The 18263-nt window shown below is 40.7% G+C and overlaps 1 protein-coding gene across 2 annotated transcripts in view; it reads left to right on the top strand.

The window, feature by feature from the left end:
* Positions 1 to 18263, top strand: part of LOC139419472 (opioid-binding protein/cell adhesion molecule-like) — a 323614-nt gene that overhangs the window by 239851 nt on the left and 65500 nt on the right. The window lies entirely within an intron of this gene.

The raw sequence follows: 18263 nt of genomic DNA, 5'->3' as shown, positions 1-18263 counted from the left end.
TTTAGCCCTGACACTAATTACTGGGAAAATAAAAAAAATAATTGCCAGTTATTTACTTTAAAAATTAGCAGCGGCTTTATATATATAAAAAGAGTTCAGTCTGTGAACACAGAACAAATTACTGTACTTAAATCATTATTCCAAACTGTAATTAACAGATCATTGGAAGGAATTCCGGCTAGTCTGTATAATTACTCTTCATAATATGTCATTAATTTATTACATGCTGCTGCTACTCTGTACTTTATTTTACTCTTATTATTATCTATCCTGATGCCTAGTCACTTTACCTTGCCTTCATGTGCATATCTACCTCAAATACCTCATACCCCTGCACATTGATCTGGTACTCCCTGTATATAGCTCCATTCTTGTGTATTTTATTCCTTGTATTAATATATATACTACCGCTCAAAAGTTTGGGTTCACATAGAAATGTCCTTGTTTTTTAAAGAAGAACAATTTTTTGGTCCATTAAAATAACATCAAATTGATCAGAAATACAGTGTAGGCATTGTTAATGTTGTAAATGACTATTGTAGCTGTAAACGGCTGATATTTACATAGGCATACAGAGGCCCATTATCAGCAACCATCACTCCTGTGTTCCAAAGGCACGTTGTGTTAGCTAATCAAAGTTTATCATTTTAAAAGGCTAATATATCATTAGAAAACCTGTTTGCAGTTATGTTAGCACAGCTGGAAACTCTTGTTCTGATTAAAGAAGCAATAAAACAGGCCTTCTTTAGACTAATTGAGTATCTGGAGAATCAGCATTTGTGGGTTTGATTACAGGCTCAAAATAGCCAGAAACAAAGACTTTCTTCTGAAACTCGTCAGTCGAGTCTTGTTCTGAGAAATGCAGGCTATTCCTTGCGAGAAATTGCCAAGAAACTGAAGATCTCGTCCAACACTGTGTACTACTCCCTTCACAGAACAGCACAAACTGTCTCTAACCAGAATAGAAAGAGGAGTGGGAGGCCCCAGTGCACAACTGAGCAAGAGGTCAAGCCAGTTTTATTGCTTCTTTTATCAGGACAACAGTTTTCAGCTGTGCTAACCTAATTGCCAACTAAATGGGTTTTCAAAATTCACAAGCAGGGTATGATCAACTCGTTGTTAGCCTTTTCGGCGAAAGCATAACAAACATGCACCCCCCAAAATACCAGCACGACACGTAAACAACAGATTTTGCGGTAGCCGGCGCTACCCAAAACGCAGAAATAAAATATAAAACATTCATTACCTTTAGCTAACAAAATAGCAATCGACGTGAAATCCTTTTGTAATCCCTTTAGGTATTAAACGTTTATAATCTATCAAAATGATTAAGGGCGATGTATATTCAATAGCTCCTCGTTTGCAAATCAATGGCTACCAATGTCTTCATTAACAACACATGGATTTTCCAACAATTAATTCAATTGAAAATGACGACAATGGCGACATCGTGTGGAATTTGTATGAATTGCATGCAGGGATATTACAGTCTTCTTTTAACAACTCGTCAGAGAGCATGAAACACACGATCTGTTATAGTCACAGCCGTGATTTAACCAGTTTTAGAAACTTCAGAGTGTTTTCTATCCACACATACTAATCATATGCATATACTATATTCCTGCATGATAGTAGGCCTCTGTACGCCTATGTAAATATTCCATAAAAAAATCGGTTTCCATGATTAAAAAAAAAAACGTTTCCAGCTACAATATTCATTTTAGAACATTAACAATGTCTACACTGTATTTCTGATCAATTTGATGTTATTTTAATGGACAAAAAATGAGTTTTTCGTTCAAATACAAGGAGATTTCTAAGTGACCCCAAACATTTGAACGGTAGCGTATATGTTTTTTTTACTCTGCATCGTTGAGAAAGGCTCATAAGCAAGCATTTCACGGTTAATTCTACACCTGCTGTATTTGGTGCATGTGACAAATCAAATTTGATTTGATTTATTGTGGTTTAGAAGTGGAAGCTTTTTGCACGGACTGATTTGAATTCTTCCTCATCATATTTTCGCACACATCACTATTAGATTGTAAAGGTGTTTGGTCTAGGATAAAGAAAGAAAAACTCACACAAGAAATCAGATTAAAAAAACAACACTCCATGTTTTATGATGAGACTTTTTCCTTCACTTTTAATTTTCCTAAACGTGACCCTCTAAGATACTGCACAACTCTTAAGTTGGTGTGTACAACATGGCTGAATTTGTCAGGTGCTTTTATTGTTAGATCCAAAGAGACTTCTCCTGGAGAGCAGCACTCTTGAGAATTGCTGTGTGAGAGCGAAGGTGACTCATGGGTGCCAGGCCGTTGGTTCATGGAAACCAACACAGCACGGCAGCCCTTCACTGCACCTCAGCCTTTAATATTTCATGCTGTGTTTAGCCATGAAATGCTTCACAAAAAAATGCTATCACATTTCTCTCCTGCAAGCTCAAAACGGCACCGCACTGCTTTCTCTGCCTTCCTGCCTACTTATACAACACAAGGAAGAAATAGGAGTAGAATTGTTCTCGTCTCTCTACAATTACTGTATACCTTATGCAGAGTTACAGTAAAACACATGTATTTCTGCAAATGGATGTTTTGGATTATGATCTGCTTGGATATTGCTGTAATGTCAAAACTGCATCTATTTTGGTTTAGAATGAAGCCAACTGGAAAACCATATCTTTGCGAAAACTGCATGCACTTCCAAAACATCCATCTGTGATATTGATTAGAAGTAATTCAATAGGGGACAAGTAATGAAGGAGAATGTACAGGAGCCCCAGACAGAAACCTTAAACTTGGATTTTGCCTCAAACTTTGAGCTTGTAATTTTGTAGAGAACACAAAGAAGCATTGTAATAGGGCTTTATAAGGGGACCAAGGTCATTTGATCGTTGCAGAAGCAGCATTTGACTACAATTGTCTCTCAACCATTTAAAACTGAGAGAAGTGAGAGAATCACAGTTTGTATTCACAAGACATCAATGCCACATTCACAGAAAAGCTAGACTTTATAGGAAGCAAGGTTTTGTCAGAATTTCATAACATTCACTTCTGTTTCTTAATAAAATTTTATAGCTGTAACCTTCATCCATACTTTTCAACCTGGAATCTCTATTAGTTATTATATCTTAAAAATTCTTAGTCATTCTAACTTGTTTCTCAAACCTGATCTCACATAGATGCACAAGGCGAGTCGTGGCATAACATGAACACGCCCCCAAGTAGGGTACAGCCGTAGGGTACTCCCGTTACACCCACCCTAAGCAAACTACTGACATCTTTTATTAACATACTTGGCTGTTACACCAACAAATTATTAGCTTGATGCAAATTCTGCCACTCTGTGTTACCTGACCTGCTAACACTGACAGTAAAGCTAGTAAATCTGTCGCATTATACTTCCGTCACTGTTTGTTTGTTTGTTGCATAAATATCCAAGTGTTGAAGAATATTATAGCTGTTATTTGGACAGATTCATCTCACTAGTCCTTACTACAAGCTGTAGAATGGAGTTGGTGGAATCATCCTTTAATTCTTGGACACTTTCTCAGCTGGGCCAGGAGCGCTTTAATTAGGTCAGGTGGAAATGTCCGACAGATCTCAACTCATTAAATGGCGGAATCCTCCACCGCCCGACCTTGCTGCCTTCTATGAATCAACACAAACTACCAAGTAAATTTACCACTTTGTGGTTAAAGGAATTCCTGCCTCAGTCTCATCCATTCCTCTGTCACCTGACCCGTGACCACCTGTTCACTTTCACTATTGTTAGTCATCCTACCTGTCCAGCTACCCACACAGATTCCAATAATCTTTCACAAGCTAACTAACAAACTTTATGCAATACACATAGCTAGTTAGATACAAAAGAGTGTTAGCGACTTAGTCGGAATCGGCTCTTTGGTTGGTAATTGTGACGTATATTCCATGCAAAGCTATATCTGTTCAAAGTGTTTTTAAGCACTGTTTTTAAGTGGAAGTATGTTTAAAAACGACCAACCAACCATATCCAAAATATTTATAGAATGATAAAAAAAAAAGAATACCGCCATTGTCGGGTTATGAGTAAACTAGGCAATTTAACATAGGAGAAACGGGAGTACCCTACAGCTGTACACTGCTCAGCGGCATGGTCATGTTAAGCCTCGCCACGTGTATCTATTGTGAGTTATAACATTGATATGGCTTTTTAACATAAATCCACAAAGGCAGAATAGAACGATTACCAAATAGCTCAACTCAGGAATATCATCAACAAAAGCCATTCTACAAAGGCATTTATCCCTACTACAATAAGCATTGTACTGTATAGACATTTTATAACATTACAATCATGTGACCCTTACATTGAAAGATGCTGAACCCATTTTATTGGCATTTCATACTGAGATGCACTCCATACCCGATCAACTTGTCTGTAAGTCTCTTTATAAGAAAACCCAATGAACTCTTACTAACAAGTGAAAGTGTGCTTCTAGATGTTTCAGAAATGTGAAAATGAGTTCAGTTTTCATTCACAAATGTAGTCTAATTAATTACATGAAGAAAAACAAATGGTGGAGGGCTATACATCAACATGGTCTATTTCACTTTATTATCAGCCACCCAAAGACCTCCCATTCCCACCCCAACAACTGGCTTGACCACACAATATATTTTCATCATTAGCAAAAGCAATTGGTTTTCTACCCAAAGTTGCAAAGAAAATGTTGTGATCCATTTAATAAACATAAAGAGACCAGCAAAATGGATATAAGGGAATAGCCAGAACTGCAGCATCTAGAAGGCAAAGCTGGGTACTTTCACACTAATTTATGGTAAAGAATGCAAGTAACTTCAATGACTGGTTTCTCTGAACAGGGGAATAAAACATCACCAGATTCACAGGCAATACATTACAAAGGTTGAAGAAGCAAAACTCCAAGCAGCAGCTTCATAGTACTTGTCAGACATAGAGAACTGATACTTTATACTGGTTGTTGGGGTGGAATTGGCGTGAGGGGTCTGTGGGTGGCTATTGATAATTTTATTGGATTCCTCATGTCTTACTCATTGTTAGGACAAATGATGGTCCAAATCAGAGGTTATGTACTATATTTATTGAAGATTATATACGTCCTATAACTTAAAATTGTCATTTTGGGTGCAATTAATTTAGCTTAATTTCTCAGAGATCAAATTATAAATTCAACAAAATAATGTTTCAGGAATACTAATCTTATCTGTTTCTAATTACAGAAACGCTTTCAGAACAATCTGAAATGGTGGTTGACATGGCTTGCTGAAATTACATGGAATGACCCATGAGGGAGAGGTTGTTGTCCTGGTACCACACTGCCAAGTTTCTGACTTGCTCCCTATAGGCTGCCTCATCGTCGCCGTAGATCAGTCCTATCACCGTCGTGTCGTTGGCAAACTTGATGATTGTGTTGGAGTCGTGTGTGGCGGCGCAGTCATGGGTAAACAGGTAGTACAGAAGGGGACTAAGCATACACCCCTGAGGGGGTCATGCTCTGATGGTCAGCTTGGCGGATGGGTTGTTGCCTACCCTCACCACCTAGGGGCGGCCCGTCAGGAAGTCCCAGACACAGTTGCAGAGGGAAGTGTTCAGTCCCAGGGTCCTGAGCTTGGTGATGAGCTTGGTAACACTATGGTGTTAAATGCTGAGCTGTTGTCAATAAACAGCATCCAGGTGGGTGAGGGGCAGTGTGAAGCGCGATAGAAATTGCGTCATCTGTGGATCTGTTAAAGCAATATACGAATTGGAATGGGCAGGGTGACTGGGATGATGGTGTTGATGTCAGCTATGACCAGACTTTCAAAGCATTCCATGGCTATAGATGTGAGTGCTACGGGGTGATTAGTCATATAGGCAGGTTACTTTGGCATTCTTGGGCACAGGGACTATGGTGGTCTGCTTGAAACAAGTTGGTATTACAGACCAGGTCACAGATAGGTTGAAAATGTCATTGAAGACACTTGGTATTCCGTCTGGCCCCACGGCATTGGGAATGTTAACCTGTTTAAAGGTCTTACTCACATTGGCTATGGAGAACAAGCTCAGACAGTCGTCCGGAACAGCTGGTGCCGTCATGCATCGTCCAGTGTTGCTTGCCTCGAAGCGAGCATAGAAGGCATTTTGCTCGTCTGGTATGCTTGCATCGCTTGGCAGCTCGCGGCTGGGCTTCCCTTTGTAATCTGTGATAGTTTGCAAGCCCTGCCACATCAGTCAAGCGTCAGAGCCAGCGTAATAGGATTAGTAGTAATAAAAACTGTAGTCAGCCAACCAAGTAGGAACCCAGCTTTACGGCAGGAGAGAGAACGATTGGGAAGTCCATAAGGACAGTACTGCCTTAGTGGTCCTTCTGGCTCCCACAGGCCCTCCCGTCTACCACCGCCACTGAAATTGAGTTCCATGTTAACCTGCACAGAGGGAAGGCCTCCAGTCCAGAGGGAAATGTCAATCACTAAAGCACCTTATACCACCCACCACTGCGACTTGTATGCTCTAATCGGCTGGCCCTCGCTACATATTCGTCGCCAGACCCACTGGCTCCAGCTCATCTACAAGTCCATGCTAGGTAAAGCTCCGCCTTATCTCAGTTCACTGGTTACGATGGCAACACCCATCCGTAGCACGCGCTCCAGCAGGTGTATCTCACTGATCATCCCTAAAGCCAACACCTCATTTGGCCGCCTTTCGTTCCAGTTCTCTGCTGCCTGTGATTGGAACGAATTGCAAAAATCACTGAAGTTGGAGACTTTTATCTCCCTCACCAACTTCAAACATCTGCTATCTGAGCAGCTAACCGATCGCTGCAGCTGTACATAGTCTATTGGTAAATAGCCCACCCATTTTCACCTACCTCATCCCCATACTGTTTTTATTTATTTATTTTTCTGCTCTTTTGCACACCAATATCTCTACCTTTACATAACCATCTGATCATTTATCACTCCAGTGTTAATCTGCATAATTGTAATTATTTGCCTACCTTCTCATGCCTTTTGCACACATTGTATATATAGACTCCCCTTTTTTCTACTGTGTTATTGACTTGTTAATTGTTTACTCCATGTGTAACTCTGTGTTGTCTGTTCACACTGCTATGCTTTATCTTGGCCAGGTCGCAGTTGCAAATGAGAACTTGTTCTCAACTAGCCTACCTGGTTAAATAAAGGTGAAATAAAAAAAAATAAAATAAATAAAAATCAGCCAAGTGACCTTGTCCACTGATACCACCAGGAACAAGGCACCTGCTTCCATGGTGACTGTACAGAGAAGCTAAACCTGAGCCAACTGCATTCAAGACACACTACTAAAAGGAATATGTTATCTAAAGTAAAGCTCTTTGCTGCATACCTTAAGTTTACTTCCAGTACTAGAGTTGATGGAAGTGGAAAAGAGCTGGAATGTGAGGAGTGGAAAAGAGCTCAATTGATAGCCCTACAAATTTGAGTGCATTCTGATTCTCAGATTTGTTAAAATCATGGTAATAGCAGCTAGAAAATGAGGCTTGTGTTGAGTTGTGGTGCAGAGACGGGCCAGGTGTGTTTTGCTATGTTTAACTCCCTTTTGGTACCATGGGATGTACTGCCCTCACACCAGTGCAGACAGTGACTCATAAGTAAAAGGGAATAAGGTTTGCTGACCATATGCTCAATACAGTGCCCATGGGAATCATTTAGAATGGGTCACACATCTAATGGATTACACCAGCATAGCCTCCTCTAACACACTGGAATATCTGTCATTTTTACTTTTTCAAGCGTCTACGCTAAGAGAAAGGCATATTTACACCATATCTCAAAATCTACTTGACATCACAATCCATTAGGGGTGTATGGGAACCTCGGTTTGGTCCATGCTGTGAACCCAAATGAATGCATAACAAAAATATATAAAATGAATTGACGCAGCAAACTGTCATTTTGTAAGACGCAGCCAGAACTAGTTCTGTACGATGGCGAGTGGTGGGGTTGATAAACCAGAATTGGAGGATCCTGCATCATCATTTAATAACTCCAGTTTGGGAAATGTTGGCTCCCCAGTAGATTACAACGACGATGGACAGAGAGTTGTAGATAAAACGTTAACGGTATGTCACCACGCTCAAGGGGAATAGCCTATGCAACTGCCAACACCTCAAATATGTCGACACATTTACGTTGACATCACCCCAGTATACTGGAACAACACAACATGTCTCCCCTCTGTATTCAAGCAGCCCTTGGTAGCTGACTCTGATCGGGCCAAAGAAATTACAAGAATGAAAGGCTATGTTTATATTTTTTACAGTCTTTAGTTTATAGCTGCAAATATGGGGCTTCAGCACCTTGTGAAAGTGCTCGGGCCACGTTACGAACTTCCCTCTTGCACTTACTTCAGCAAACAGGTAGTACCCGCTCTATATAATGCAAGCAAACCAAGTTTTCAATGAACTGGCCTATGCACCCTGTGTTGCGCTTACTTAACAGTGCCCATCACATTACCCCTCAGTGGGAGAGACACGACTCCTTTATGAGATTCATAAGTGTACATCTGGCACTGAAGGAGGCAGTGTCATGGTGTGTTCGTAACCAAGTGGGATATGGGGATTTACCACATACGACTGGGAAAAATCCACTTAAACGGCCCTCAAACTGGTAATTACTAGTGGGAAACTTGTCTATCAACCTGAGCACCCACTTCTCCCACATGGTGACCTCTGACATCCCCTACTAAGGAAATGGACTCTATAACAGCATTTTCAGCAATTGAATGCAAAAAATAATAATATTTATAAAACGCAATCTACTAATGTTGTTTCTATAATTTGTTTACAACCATAACTTCTGTACTTTTAGTTTATGGTTGACACAGCTTGTTGGCCATTAGCAAATTGGCGTTTCTCAACGAGTTCAAATCACATGACTGCATCCAACTGATATTTACAACTTAACAACTGGTAAATTCCCACCTCCCACATGGTTACAAAGGCAGCATCAGAGTGGAAACTTGAGGCCCAACATAACAATCCGGTCACAACAGACAATGCCAGAAACATTGTGAATGCTGAACATTGTGAACATTGTGAATTTTCCCGCTGTATTGAAACCAAACCGTGAACCCAAATGGGTTTGGGGAACCGTTACACCCCTACTATCCATACAAATCAAATGGGACTGCCATTTAAATCTGTTGGTTTAACATGAATGATTTATGTTGTTTTGTTAAATATGAGTTATTAATAAGTGATACAGAGCAAGTGCATTTTGGAATGTTTGTCTATGAGGTTGTTGTTTGATCTCAAATCATTTTCCATAGACACTATATTAACATGTACTGTCTAGTTAAAACCATGTAACTGGCACCTACTACCTCTATGTTCTCTAACTTTACATTTTAGTATATTTATAACTTAGATAAGAGTATGTAGAAATCTGACAGAAATTACATGTTGATTCAATTGCCTGTAAATGGGATTTGGTGAGTGCTTCGAGACAACGCTAATCTGTTAATCCTTCCCAACCGTGGTGGCCCACGTGGCGAATGTGCATGGACCCTGATCGTGGGGTGCTTGGCATGGCACTGGCCGCTCATATTAGACATAGTGAGGAGGCCTTTCATTCTGATGGCCATTCCAGGGTGGCCTCGAAACGTATGCTTTCTCCAGAGAAAAATGTCACGCACAATATGATGTGTCAAAGGGCAGGTGTAAATCAATTCAATTATAAAGCCCTCTAAACAGACTACTGGATCCTCTATGGTTTCCTCAAATGTAATGATGTGACTGTGTTTTTAGATTAGGCCTGAGTCCTCTCTAGCATAAGGGGTGTCTAAAAGAAAAAGGATTGGCCTCTCAATTCAATGCACATTGGCGTAATAAGCTTTAGGACTCATTATTGGATGGAGAGGAGCCTCTTCTCTAGTCCATCAAAAGCAAGTAATGAGGCATTCAAAATATTCAGGCAACATTAGGAGAATAGAAATTGGAGCCTGCTTCTAAGCTTTTGCTTGTGTAACACATTAAAGGGGCTCTCTTCATCAATTTCTCACCTACTGAGTTCTTCGGCTATTTGGTCTGCTTCTCACTGCTTTCCCATTAACATTTACATAGTAAGACTATATTAGAGGGGGCGTGCACCAGGAGCACATGGCAAAGCACAGATGTAAAGCTTAAAGGGCGACTGCACTTCCTGATTTGGCCTCGTTTTAGATGTGGTTCATTAAGAAATGCTAGCGGCCTTGACAGAATTTAAACGTGAGTTGCTTTCGGAAGTGGAGTAACTACAATGTTGTTGATCCATCCTCAGTTTTATCCTATTACAGCCATTTAAACTCTGTAACTGGTTTAAAATCACCATTGGCATCATGGTGAAATCCCTGAGCGGTTTCCTTCCTCTCCGTCAACTGAGTTAGGAAGGGCGAATGTATCTTTGTAGTGACTGGGTGTATTGATACACCATCCAAAGTGTAAATAATAACTTCAACATGCTCAAAGGGATATTCAATGTCTGCTTTTTTTTTTTGCCTAAATGCAAAGCCGTATGTTTGGTGCAAATCCGACACAACTGCTTCCTTATTTTCAAGCATAGTGGTGGCTGCATCATGGTATGGGTATGCTTAACATCGGCAAATACTGAGGAGTTTTTCAGGATAAAAATTTACGGGAGGAGCTATGCAGGGGCGGCAGGGTAGCCTAGTGGTTAGAGCGTTGGACTAGTAACCGGAAGGTTGCGAGTTCAAACCCCCGAGCTGACAAGGTACAAATCTGTCGTTCTGCCCCTGAACAGGCAGTTAACCCACTGTTCCCAGGCCGTCATTGAAAATAAGAATTTGTTCTTAACTGACTTGCCTGGTTAAATAAAGGTAAAATAAAAAAATAAAAAAAATGCACAGGCACAATCCTATAGGAAAACCTTCAGTCTCCTTTACACCGGAAACTGGGAAAGGAATTCACCTTTCCACAGGATAATAACCTACAAGACAAAATTTACACTGGAGTTGGTTACCAAGAAGACAGTGAATGTTCCTGAGTGGCCAAGTTACTTTTTGGACTTAAACCCACTTGAAGATCTATGGCAAGACTTGAAATTCGCAGTCTAGCCATGATCCCTACGTATTGACAGTTTCAAGAATTTTGAAAATAATAAATGGGCAAATGTTGCACAATCCAAGTGTGCAAATCTCTTAGACTTTCCAAAGACTCACAGCTATAATTGATGCCAAAGGTGTTTCTAACATGGGAACTGGGAACTGCATAGTTATTCAATTACTATTTTTTTGTTATTAAATTTTTGTTAATCTTTAAAAATAAATATTTCCAATTTTTCTTCCTGGTTGACATAAATAAATGACATTCCATTTTTTTTATTCCAATTTGTGAACACAATAGAATGTGAAGAAATCCAAGGGGTCTTACTACTTTTGCAAGGCACGTACAGCATATGGATGTCACACAGCTGAATATTTTCCCCAAGCAAAATCAACTCAAAGAAGTCTAGCACAGATTAAAACAGTTTTCATGTTGACTTCGACAAATCATACATTTTTGTAAACAAATGTCAGCATTTTTTTCACAGACAAATGCCTGCACATCTACAACAGACTGGCGACGTGCTGTTTACAACAGCAAAGACAGCAAATGCAATTAACTAGTCCATGCTGATGGCTTTTCCCTGAACCTCTAATAAAGTGAGAGCAGCCCAAATGACCCACTTTAACGGGGGTGATGAAGCAGCAGCCCATTCCACTGCCATAAACGCAGCCCCATTAATAACATTATTAGAGTGTAAGGGAAGTGGCAATTGCCACACAAACCCAATGTTATGTTCACTCAGCATGTTCTGCACAAACAGCTTAGCTTCCATGATCCCCCGGAGGTAGTAATAGGCAAGTAATTATAATAAACTCCACAAATACATCTATCGCCTATGCGCAGATTTAATATCAATGTTGAGGGGTCTAGTTAGTTTTCATTCTCTAGGTTTCTGGTGGCATCTCTCAGGGGCAGACAGGGATTGAAGTGAAATTCACTAGCTTGCGTCTCAGAGAATTGTTTGCTTTCAAGTGGATGCTGTCGATCACTACTTCAATAGCTCCCTGCTTTTTCACGTTTCCATGGCAATTTGATATAAAAAACACAATCCTAATTAAATGATTTTACACACAACTAAATTAGAGATGTGTTTTATGAGAAAGAAATACACTTTCACATCAGGGTACAGTTAGACCATAGAAATCATATTAAATTACTAGACGTGTTGTCATAGAACCTCAATGTTCCAGAATGGGGTGAATATGGCAGCCATATAGGTCAGGGAGAAATCCAAACTAGTCTAATTGGAATGAATGTGTGCATGTCAGAGCAAAAACCAAGCCATGATGTTGGAAGGAATTGTCCTTAGAGCTCCGAGACAGGATTGTGTCGCGGTACAGGTCTGGGGAAGGGTACCAAAACATTTCTGCAGCATTGAAGGTCCCCAAGAACTCAGTGGCCTCCATCACTCTTAAATGGAATAAGTTTGGAACCACCAGGACTCTTCCTAGAGCTGGCCGCCCAGCCAAACTGAGCAATTGGGGGAGAAGGGCCTTGGTCAAGGAGGTGACCAAGAACCCAATGGTCACTCTGACAGCGCTTCAGAGTTCCTCTGTGGAGATGGGAGAACCTTCCAGAATGACAATCATCCCTGCAGCACTCCACCAATCAGGCCTTTATGGTAGAGTGACCAGACGGATGCCACTCCTCAGTAAAAGGCACATGACAGCTCACTTGAAGTTTGCCAAAAGGCACCTAAAGGACTCTGACCATGAGAAACAAGATTATCTGGTCTGATGAAACCAAGATTAAACTCTTTGGACTGAATACAAAGTGTCATGTCAGGAGGAAACCTGGCACCATCCCTACGGTGAAGCATGGTGGTGGCAACATCATGCTGTGGGGATGTTTTTCAGCGGCAGGGACTGGGAGACTAATCAGACAGGAAAGATGAACGGAGCAAAGTACAAAGAGACCATTGATGAAAACCTACTCCAGAGCACTCAGGACCTCAGACTGGGGCGAAGGTTGACCTTCAAACAGGACAACAACCTTAAGCACACAGCCAAGACAACACTTGAGTGGCCCAGCTAGAGCCCAGACTTTAACCTGATCGGACATCTCTGGAGAGACCTGCAAATATCTGTGCAGCGACACTCCCCATCCAACCTGACAGAGCTTGAGAAGATCTGAAGAGAAGAATGGGAGAAACTCCCCAAATACAGGAGTACCCAAGAAGACTCAAGGCTGCAATCGCTGCCAAAGGTGCTTCAACAAAGTACTGACTAAAGGTTCTCAATACTTATGTAAATGTGATTTCAGTTTTGTATTTTAAATGCATTTGCAAAAATATCTAAAAATCATTTTTTTCTTTGTCATTATGTGGTATTGTGTGTAGATTGATGAAAAAACGAACAATTTATTCAATTTTAGAATAAGGCTTTAACGTAACATCAAAAAGTCAAGAGTTCTGAATACTTTCCGAATGCACTGTATATATGTGGGTGAGATCCTAGAAGTTGGCTCTGATGTTTTTGGGGACTATGTGTACAGGTAGAAAGGCTGGAAAAGCTTGAGTGATCTGTTTGATGTTAATCGGTTATAAAAGAGCTGTGAACATCCGTTATACATTCGGAGAACATAGCTGGAACAATGCCTTTGATGTGCAGTGAAATGTCAATGTATCAAAATAGCCAAAAGTACATGGTCATTTTTTTAAGGGAAAAGATTCCATTCATGTCGGATACAAATTAAATATGAATTGGATCGAAATAGATAGATTTCGAGTCTATTATAGGTTGCGAGTGTCCACTGTAAAAAGTAATCAAGGTTGCACAGATATTGCAATGATGGCACAGCACACCTGCGTGCACGCACACACACACATTTTTATCTGCCAAGTTTTCTGAGGAAACATTAACGTGACCATGTATTTCATACTTCTCTTTTCCTTGATGTAAAGTCACGGTTGCACTTTACCTTCACTTACATCATCATGGATAGTGAAAAGTATTTTCAATTATATGCTAAGAATTATGTTTCACAGTGATAATAGCTTGACAGATGAGATCCACTGGGACCTCATCAGAATTTCCTCTGCCGTTTGACTCTTGATAGAGCATCCTGCTATAAAACCTGGGACGTTCGAATAGTCTCTACAAAGCTTGAGAATCCATCTACGTTTTACTTCTAAAAATGTTTTACACTACAGTTGCTACCTATAGTTTTGTTTTATGCTCACATTTTAGGTTATCCAATGATAAATTGTGCATACATTATTTCATTTAGAGCCATTTATTTATGAACAGAAGGCTGATAAACCTTCACGGAGGGCGAAGGCTCCATCGTGACATAAATACCCTAAAGAAATCTCCTCCCAACATCCACAACATCCTTGATTCTACTTTTTCAATTAATTACCAGCGCCAGCCCTCGCTGTGCTGACATGAACCCGAGTGAGTTATGTCCTGGGGTTTGGACTCCTGACTACCATCAGGGCCCTGTGACCTAGCATGTTTTAATCGCTTGGCAACTGCCATTATTAAGCTAGAGGAACATGGTCACCTGGTCCTTCATGCTAGTTACTTAGCAGTCTCTGCCCCCTGCTATTCACCAGACAATAGCCGTACTACCATACTAGCGTAGTACATACTTAATCTGCGTAGTATGTACTCATCGTCACATACTATTTATCGCATACTGTTTAGTAAAAAGTATGCAGTATACCATGGCCACAACATACTACTTTTGGTGCATTCAAGACAACTGGGAAATTAGAAACAACTCAGACTGTGAAAAATTGTGACATCAGTGATTTTCAAGTCGTAGAAGTCAGAGCTTTGGGATGATGCCTAAGTTTCTGACTTGTTATTCCGAGTTGGATGATCGTTCAAAAGGTCACCACCATCAGTAACGGTTTCGCATAAGAACTGGAAAGGATTGTATGTAGCCCCACCCAGTGACCTTTCACTATAGCAGAATGCCAGAGTGTTGTTGCTTTGGGTTAACGTTAGATAGATAAGTAGCTAGCATTTGGAGTAAACTTGAGTTAACCGTAGGCCTAAGCATACAGTATATCAATAGAAGAGTCACCTGAAGCATGAGAGTAATGGGAAATACAGTAGAGGAATGCAGTGCTTAAGGCAAGGGCTCGTAATGAGGACGACTGGCTAGCTAGTTTGTACTCGGAACAGAGCTTTCAGGTGCCATACACCCCAAGTGGGTGCCGTATATTATGAAGGAGAAGTCCAGTGGCTACAGAGTTCCCAGAGTAGCTAGCCCTCTACAAGATTGTCACCAGACTCCATCTTCATCCACCATCTCCTGACCACATTCCTCTGATGATGCTCCCGTACCTCTTGCCGTGCGGTAACAGAGAGAACAGTAAATGACCTGGCTGGCTGAGTCTTACAATGTTTACGTCCTTCCTCTGACACTGCATGTTCTTGTTTGCTTATGGTCCTATACAGCTTGTTGAGTGCGATAATAGTGCCAGCATCGGTCTGTGGTGGTAAGTAGCCAGCTACGAAAACTATCTTGGTAAATAGTATGGTCTCCAGCTTATCATGAGGTATTCTAACTCAGGCAACCAGAACCTTGAGACTTCCTTAATATAAGAGATTGCGCACCAGCTGGTGTTAACAAAGAGACACACACCACCACAAAGCTGCCTACTAACATCTGCAGCCATGAAATGCTTTGAAAGGTTGGTCCTGGCTCACATCAACACCATCATCCCAGACACCCTGCACCCACTCCAATTCGCATACCGCCCCAAGAGACTCACAGATGATGCAATCTCTATTGCACTCCACACTGTCTTTTCCCTGCTGAATAAAAGGAACACTTACAGTTGAAGTCGGAAGTTTACATACACTTAGGTTGGAGCCATTAAAACTCGTTTTTTAAACCACTCCACAAATTTCTTGTTAACATACTATATTTTAGGTGCATGACACAAGTAATTTTTCCAACAATTGTTTACAGATCTATAATTCACTGTATTACAATTCCAGTGGGTCAGAAGTTTACATACACTTTAAACAGCTTGGAAAATTCCAGAAAATTATGTCATGGCTTTAGAAGCTTCTGTTAGGCTGACATAATTTGAGTCAATTGGAGGTGTACCTGTGGATGTATTTCAAGACCTACCTTCAAACTTTGTGCCTCTTTGCTTGACCTCCACATGTCTGGTTCATCCTTGGGAGCAATTTCCAAACACCTGAAGGTACCACGTTCATCTGTACAAACAATAGTATGCAAGTATAAACACCATGGGATGACGCAGGTGTCATACCGCTCAGGAAGGAGACGCGTTCTGTCTCCTAGAGATGAACGTACTTTGGTGCAAAAGGTGCAAATCAATCCCAGAACAACAGAAAATGACCTTGTGAAGATGCTGGAGGAAACAGGTACACAAGTATCTATATCCACAGTAAAATGAGTCCTATATCAACATAACTTGAAAGGCTGCTCAGCAAGGAAGATGCCACAGCTCCAAAACGGCCATAAAAAAGCCAGACTACGGTTTGCAAATGCGCATGGGGGCAAAGATTGTGCTTTTTGGAGAAATGTCCTGTGGTCTGATGAAACAAAAATGAAACTGTTTGGCCATAAAGACCATCGTTATGTTTGGAGGAAAAGGGGGAGGCTTGCAAGCCAAAGAACACCATCCCAACCGTGAAGCACGGGGGTGGCAGCATCATGTTGTGGGGGTGCTTTGCTGCAGGAGGGACTGGTGCAATTCACATAATAGATGGCATCATGATTAAGGACAATTATGTGGATATATTGAAGCAACATCGTAGACATCAGTCAGGAAGTTAAAGCATGGTCGCAAATGGGTCTTCCAAATGGACAGTGACCCCAAGCATACTTCCAAAGTTGTGGCAAAATGGCTTAACTTATTATGGCTGGGGGCAGTATTGAGTAGCTTGGATGAAAAAGGTGCCCAGAGTAAACTGCCTGCTACTCAGGTCCAGTTGCCTATATATGCATAGTATTCGTATATTCGGATAGAAAACACTCTGAAGTTTATACAACTGTTTGAATGATGTGTGTGAGTATAACAGAACTCATATGGCAGGCAAAACCCTGAGAACAATCCAACCAGGAAGTTGGAAATCAGAGGTTTGTAGTTTTTCAAGTCACTGTCTATCGAATATACAGTGTCTATGGGGTCATATTGCACTTCCTAAGGCTTCCACTAGATGTCAACAGTCTTTAGAACCTTGTTTGATGCTTCTACTGTGAAGTGGGGGCCAATGAGCGCTGAATGAGTCAGGGCTCTGCCAGAGTGGCATGAGCTGATCAACATGGCGTATATCTGTATATCTGTATGGCTTGTTTTGTTGTCTGAGCGGTGTACTCAGATTATTGCATGGTGTGCTTTTTCGGTAAAGCTTTTTTTAAATCTGACACAGAGGTTACATTAAGGAGACGTTTATCTGAAGTTCCATGCATAACACTTGTATATTCACCAACATTTATGATGAGTATTTCTGTAAATTGATGTGGCTCTTACGAAATCACAGGATGTTTTGGAAGCAAAACATTACTGAACGTAACGCGCCAATGTAAACTGCGATTTTTGGATATAAATATGAACTTTATCGAACAAAACATACATGTATTGTGTAACATGAAGTCCTATGAGTGTCATCTGATGAAGATCATCAAAGGTTAGTGATTAATTTTATCTCTATTTCTGCCTTTGGTGACTCCTCTCTTTGGATGGAAAAATTGCTGTGTTTTTCTGTGACTAGGTACTGACCTAACATAATCGTTTGTAGTGCTTTTGTCGTAAAGCCATTTTGAAATTGGATACTGTGGTGGGATTAACAACACGTTTATCTTTATAATGGTGTAAAATACTTGTATGTTTAAGGAATTTTAATTATGAGATTTCTGTTGTTTTGAATATGGTGCCCTGCACTTTCACTGGCTGTTGTCATATCGATCCCGTTAACGGGATCTAAGCCATAATATGTTTTAAGGACAACAAAGTCAAGGTATTGGAGTGGCCATCACAAAGCCCTGACCTCAATCCTATAGGAAATATTGGGTGCAGAACTGAAAAAGCGTGTGCTAGCAAGGAGGACTGACTCAGTTACACCAGCTCTGCCAGGAGGAATGGGCCAAAATTCACCCAACTTATTGTGGGAAGCTTGTGGAAGGCTAGCTGAAACGTTTTACCCAAGTTAAACAATTTAAAGGCAATGCTACCAAATACTAATTG

Source organism: Oncorhynchus clarkii, chromosome 10, assembly GCF_045791955.1.
Source record: "Oncorhynchus clarkii lewisi isolate Uvic-CL-2024 chromosome 10, UVic_Ocla_1.0, whole genome shotgun sequence".
Classification (NCBI taxonomy): Eukaryota; Metazoa; Chordata; class Actinopteri; order Salmoniformes; family Salmonidae; genus Oncorhynchus; species Oncorhynchus clarkii.
This window is presented reverse-complemented; position numbering and strand designations above follow the sequence as displayed.